This window comes from Desmodus rotundus, chromosome 4 (assembly GCF_022682495.2).
Source record: "Desmodus rotundus isolate HL8 chromosome 4, HLdesRot8A.1, whole genome shotgun sequence".
Classification (NCBI taxonomy): Eukaryota; Metazoa; Chordata; class Mammalia; order Chiroptera; family Phyllostomidae; genus Desmodus; species Desmodus rotundus.
In genome coordinates this window covers 179,580,925-179,587,884 of record NC_071390.1, presented here as the reverse complement: position 1 = coordinate 179,587,884, position 6,960 = coordinate 179,580,925, and positions in this window count along the sequence as shown.

Here is a 6,960-nt window from a genome sequence, read left to right as displayed (position 1 = left end):
TGCACGAACCGGAACCTACCCCACCCCCCACCACCCCCCCACCCCCCGTGCTCCGGGAAGCCTGCCTGTTGCCAAGCACGCAGGAGCAGAGCTTCTCGGTGGGGACATGTCTCAGGACGCAGTATGGCACTGAGATGCAGGCGCGACCCTGTGCCCCTCCTGGTAGGTAAAGGACCAGGTGTCTTGAGGAGCCGCTTAGAGGCCATGGGCTGTGGACCCCGCATCCGGGCCCCAGGCTCCTGCAGGCCAACTGGGGGGGTCACCGGGGTCACCACTGCAGCCCCACCCTAGGAGTGAGGGGAGAGCCGGGATGTCCCGTGTCCTGCTGGGAGCCTGGGTGCACCCCGCCTCCTGTGCCTCCTGCGCCTCCCGCCCCCGCCTGAGCCCACCCCCTCTACTGCCGACCTCCCTCCCGCCCTGGAGCCAGTGCCTCCAGGCCTGTGGAATCCTAGCCTGGACAGGCTGACCTCAGGCCTCCCAGGCCTTGCGGGTGGGAACTCGAACCTTCCTTCCCCTCATACGGGCCATACTTGAGATTCCACAAGATGCCCCGCTGAACTCTCCCAGAACTGTGTCCTAATCAGCACATTCTTGAGCCTGCCTGGAAACGCACCTCCCTTCCGTGCTGCTGTCTCCGCTGCCCTTGGCCTCTCCAGGGGCCTGGCAATTGCTCTGGCTCACAGGCGGGCCCGCGGAGGCTACAGTGACAGGCTCCCTCCATCCCAGGGCCTCAAGAGGATGGGTCTGAAACTCACGGCACCTTGGGGGACACCTCCCCCAGGAAGCCCTCCTGACTACCCCTGCTCCCTGGCACAGGGTTACTTCGGTCAGCACTTGTCAAACTGTGGGGAAGAACCCTCCACCCCAGGCCAAAAAGTGGTCCTACTGTGGGTGACGGTGTGTGGCCTGCATCACGTGGGATTCACCATGTGAGCTGGTGTGTCTAGGTGCTTGGGAGACACTATAAAACTCTCCAAACACTTGCTCTTGATTTCTGTGCTTGCCGTGGGCCTGTGACTGACATTTCAAGGACAGCCCCTTAAGGTATAAATGGCACCGAATAGCCCCGATGTGGGCATCTCCGCTCTGGAGCACCCAGGGCCCCGCAGGAGCCTTTAGCTGGGCCTGGGGGCAGCTGAGTCCGGGGGCAGCCTGTGTCCTGGCACCCCACAAGAGGCCCCAAGGTCAGAGTGGATAAAACAAAGGAGCAAAAGGTAAGTAGCCAGGCAAGCGAGCGAGTGGCCGGCCGAGAGCAGGACGTCCTGCTCATGGAGCCCTGGAGGCGCTGGTGTGTCCCGGGCGCTGGTCCTCCCTCTGGGTGCCGGGTGCCAGCTGCAAGCCTCCCCCCGAGCGTGCTTGCGGCCCCAGGTGCCCCAGGGTGTGGTAAGCGTTTTCCTATATGGCTCGGACACCCTGTGTCCCGGTCGGGGAGCCACTCTCGAACCAAGAGCAGAAGGACCGCTGCGCTGGAGGGCTGTTCGTCCTGCTCAGGTCTCTAACCCACCCAGGGTTTGGGTTTGTGTGTGGTGTAATGTAGGGCTCTGGCGTCCTCCCCCGCTGTGCAGACCGGCACGCGGTCCAGCCCCACTGCCAGAGCTCCCGCCCTTGCCTCACTGAGTGACACGGGGGAGCCCGGGCCAGCTGTCTGACGTGGGACGTCCCACGGCCAACTCCTGTTCATCCCTCGACACCCGGCTGTGTGCTCACGGTTCCCGGACAGGCTGCTCTGACGCCGGGCCCTGGAGGGGTGGCTCCTCCAGGCTCCCGTCACCGTGGAAACACGTGGACGTGAATGCCACTGCATTGGGGTCGGTCATCCCAGGTCAGGGTCCTGCTCCTCTCTCACCCTCGGGCCATTTCCTTGCCTTCTCCGGGTTCAGTTTCCTCGTCTGTAAAACCAGGGTTAATGAGGGTGACCCGTGTGAGCTTCCTACGGCTCAGAAGGACCCGCGAGTGGTCATAGGATCCCCCAGCGCAGGTTGTTACGACCCCTCTTTCCTGTCTGCTCCCCATGGGCTTAGCACCCCCTGGGGCAGAAAACACTGCCCCGTGGTGGGCGGTGCGCCTGCTGAGCGGAATGGAGCCTCACAGCTGGGGCAGTCAGAGCACATGCCCCTGGCCTGGGTGCAGGGGAGGATAACGTGACACGGAAGAGCCCAGAAGCCTGGACGTGGCCGCCCAGCCCTTCCAGAGCGCTTCTCCTCGCAGTGGAAAGTCAGCCCTGGCCGCCTCCCCACCGAGGCGCCAGCGCTGGCCAGCTCTGCAGAGCGCTTCTCCAGATGGCCCACAGCCCCTCAGCTGCACTCTGCTGGGACTGCTCTCTAGCCCAAGCCAGCCAGGGGTGGGGACTGTGCGGTGTGGGGGACTGGGGGCGAGAGGCCTCTCACGCCCCAAGGACACGGGGGACAGGTTCAGGACACGGCTCCAGATCCCCGACTTCCTCGCCTGACTACCGGTCAAAACGGGAAAGCTGAAGTGCTCCCAGCCCACCAGAACCTTCAGCGAGACTTCCTCGCCTTTCTGTGCCCAGCCCTGGGGTGGGAGTAGGGCGGGAGGGGACAGACGCCTGGCCCCTGCCCTCCACACGGAGGTGCCACCCAAGTCCCCATCACTAAGAGGGTCTGTCCTCCCCCTGCAGCACACCCAGGACGCGGCCAGGCGCTGCCCCGAGCGCCGCCCTGTGGGCCAACCCCGCTGTTCACGTCACAGGTGGGCCAGGGCCCAGGACCTGGTGGTTGAAGGCCCTTCCATCCACCCCTCCATTCCTTCATTTGCTCACGTCTGTCCCCCAACTTCCTTGCCTGCGGAGTGAGGGTCACAGCGGGGCCCACCCACAGGGACCCTGGGAGGAAGTCTCCCTCCGTCCACCACATTCTCGGCCTGCCCGACACTGGAGCCAGCCAACGGATCGGGCACAGGGCAGAGGAACAAAATCTCTGCTTTATCACTTAGAACTAGGGGACAGGCTGCACTCAGAAGGGGCGTGGCTCAGACGCGCGGCAGTAATGGTTTCCTGAGGCTGCACCGGGTCAGGCCACCACCCAGGCACGGGCCACCACGGCCCCGGAAGGCCTCCTCCCAGGGAGAAGCTGACCATGCCGCGCACCCGCCACGGACCCAGGGCAGGGGGCACGCCCCCCGCAGGGAAGGAGGCCGCTGTGCAGGGGCCCCTGGAGGTGTGAGGCCGGCCCGGGGAGGGGTAGGGAGACCCCCTCTCTGAGGACAGAGGTGAGGGAGAAGGCACATCCTGCCTTGTTCCGCCAAACAGGGCTGAGCTACGTAGCACCAGTGCACGTGCCCCGCCGGCTCGTGGCAGCGCCCGCCCTGCAGGGTGTGAGCAAGCACAACTCCGCCCGGTCACCGCCAGCTGCTGCCCTGGCACGAGGCTGGGCCCCTGCCCCGGCCCAGCCCGGCTCTTTGCGCACTCGTCTCTGTCCACCGAGTCCGAAGTGACAGCGGGCTGGTAGGTAGTTGTTCTTTGTCCACTGGAGAAGCAACCCCCCCCCCCCAACCCCCAGTGCTGTGCTGTGAGTTTTATCAAAAATGGACACTGGGTTTTAACAAAGCTTTTGTTGTTGTTGTTGCTGCTGCGTCTTCTGAGATGATCGCGTGGTTCTTGTCATTTTTAGCTTCTTAATGTGGCAAATTACACCGGTTGCTCCTTAAATGTGAAGCCGGCCTTGCCCCCCGGGATGAACCCGCCTCGGACATGACGCATCGCCACTTTTCTCCACCACTGGACCGGTGAGCCGACGCCGTGCTGAACGTCTTGGGCTTACGTTCCGGCGAGGGACTTGTCTGGGGTTCGCTTTCTCGCCACGCCGTTGTCCAATTCCAGTAGGGTGATGCTGCCTTCTAGAATGGGTTGAGAAATTCTTCTCCTTCTTCTACTTCCCACTAGAGTTTGGGTACAATTGGTAGCGTTTTTGGTAAAATTTTCCAGGGAAACCACGGGGCCTGAATTTCCTTCACGGGGAGGTTTCCAGTCACCGTTTCCATCTCCCTGACAGATACGGGGCTGTTCAGGTCCCTCCTCCTCTCCAGCTGGCCCTGTCACTCCAGGAATCCGCCCGTGATGTGATGGCAAAGTTACGGCTTCGTTGGCATGAAGCTGCCCACACTATCCCCCGTGTCCCTTAACATTGTGGACTCGGCAGCGACGTTCCCCACTCCTGATGCGGGCGACGCCGGCAGGCTGTGCCCACCAGGGTCTCTTAAGAAAGTCAAACCCTCCAACCACACGTGCTGGGCCGGCCTTTCCAGCAGGGACTTCACGTCCTCCCTGGAACCCCTAACCTTTCCTCCTCCCGCCCCTTCCCCGCACCCCAGTCCCCTGGGAAAGCAGAGTGGGCTGCATACAGCGGGAAGCGGAACAGAGGCCCAAGCAGACCCGCTCACTCCCTCAGGCAGACAGGGCAGCCCTGGGCAGGCAGGAGGGCTTTCTGCCCCCATGGCCCCTCCTGGCTGAAGCCACGGGCAGAACCAGCGGCTCCTGTGGGCAGTGTCCAGAAGGCATTTTCAAGGCAGGAAGATTCCTGAATCCAACTCAGTTCTTGGAAGTCACTTTCCCTTCTCTGCCCAAAAAGAAGAGAGCAACTCCCTAGGCCTCCACCCTCCCTCCCATCTGGCCAGAAGTGTGTGCCTCGTGGAAGCTGGAAGGACCAGGCTGCCTCCCAGCCAAAGGCCTGCTGCTGATGTGGCCTTGGGCTTGGGCTGCCATGGGGGGCGTGGGGCCTTCTTAGGGATCTGTGCAGGGAACAAGCCAAGGGTGCTGGGTTGTCAGAAGGACTGCCTCCAGCAAGCGTGAATTTGGGGGCTCTCTCTAGATGGAACAGAGAGGACCCCCTGGGCAGGGGCTGCCCTTCACAGCCATCTGTCTGCAGGGGTACACTGGCCGTGCAGGGCCTCCACCTCGGGGCCCCCTAGCAGTCCCACCACACTCCTCATCCTTCCCTGCAAAGCCCGGAGGTGCTGCCCCAGCACCCACCTGTGCAGGCAGGGCTGTGAGTGAATTTGTCAGTAAACTTCATTTATTTAGTGAGATGGATGACCCACTGCACCAGGAAACCCGGCCAACAGCCTGGTCTGCTGGAGGCCTGTCCCCGTCTCCTTTTTTGACACTGGTGAGCTACTCCCCGGCTCGCAGCCCGTCAGGCAAAACCGCAGTGCCTGCCCTCACCCCAGGCCAAGCTGGCTGCCAGCCGGAGGTGCAAGGAGGGCTGCCTAGTCCCTGTGGCCACCAGGCACCCAGCGCCCGCACCTACGCAGCTGGGTGCCTCCTCCCGGCAGGGGTGACGAGCTCAGCAAGGGGTCCCACCCCTCGCTCAGCATTGCGCATCAGCTAGGAGGGATGCAAGACTTCCCAAGACACAGCTGTCGAGAGTGCCGTCGACCATCACGACGACGCTGCTGCAGATGTCACGAGGGACCCCTGCTGGGACCACAGATGCATCTGGTCACTCAATGGTTCCCAGTATTTACCCACAAACCCACTCCAGGCAAGAGCTGTTCCCGGTGCAGGGAGCCAGCCACACGCACTGCCAACGTCTCTGTGACCTGCTGGCTCGTTCCCTTAGCGGTGGCTTTTTATGGACACTCACTTCTGCAGCCATCTGATTTACAGCATCACCCTCCAGGACTCGAGCTTGCGCGCCCCAGTGGAGCCACCCGAAGTCAGGAAGATGATGCTGTAAGTCGTCTTCGGAAAGACCTGGTGTTCCACCACCCGCAGGCATCACACAGGCCAAAGAACGCCCCGCTGAGGAGAGCCAGTCCCCACGACGGAGCTGCAGCTAATGGCACCACACCAAGTTCCATGGGGATGAGCAATTCCAGTTGCCCAAAGCCCCCAACCGGGCCTGCAAGGTCCGTGGGTGGGAATGAGGGTCAGGGCCCCCAAACAGCATCCAAACTTGAATCGTGGGGGTGGTGGGTGCTCGCCTAGCAACGCAGACCTGGCTCTGCCCCCACCCCATCACACAGGCTCTCGGGCCTCTGCTGGCCCCCGGACCGCTGAGCCTCGGTGTCTTCGTCTGAAGGGTCAGATCCGCTGCTAACAGGAAACTCCTGGTGTGCTGCCCAGGCTAACCCCGGTGGCCAGCACACCCTTCCCCAGCCACTGGGCACAGGCCAACTCCACAGAGAAAAACTGCCCTCAGTCATGCTGCCCAGTGGGGGTGCTCAGGCCCTAACCAGAGCCCAGCGAAGCACGAACAGCCCACCTGGCAGCATATGTCCACTCAGCTTCAGGAAATCACGTGGCTGGAACCCCCATCTCAGGCCCTGCTCACAGGGAGGGCTAGACCGCCTGCCTTGTATAGGCTGGGGGCAGAAAATAACTGACACTGCCAGGGTGTCCCTTGTCCGGGGCAGCCCAGCCCCTCAGCTGTCCTGTCTGCAGAGATGCCTGGGGCACCAGGCAGCGCCCCCCACCTTCCCCAGCTCCACTGGCAGGGTGCTTCTGAGGACTGGGGAGGGGGAAACCTAAGTGCTAAGGACTGGAATTGGATTTACTTCAGGGTTTGTTTTAAAGATCTTTATTTGTAGGGAGAGGGGATGGGAGGGAGACAGGAAGAGAAACAACGTGTGGTTGCTTCACACACACCCCGTACTGGGACCTTGGCCCACAACCCAGGCAAGTGTCCTGACTGGGAATCAAACCGCCCACCCTGTGACTCGCAGGCTGGTGCCCAATCCACTGTGCTGCACCGGCCAGGGCAGATTTATTTCAAGTTTTGATGACAAGGTCTGTTTGATCTGTGTGGTTTTCTAGTTTCCATGGAAACCCCAACTGCTCTGTCACTTGCTCAGGGGTGGTCTGCTGGGTCCCTCTAGCAGCCAGATGCCAACAGAGACTATCAGCTCATGGAGTCAGGAAAGTCAGTGGCCTGGAAGGGGACTGTTGTCCCACTTCACAGGTGAGCAAACAGGCTCGTGAGGGGAAGGCACCAGCCCTGTGCC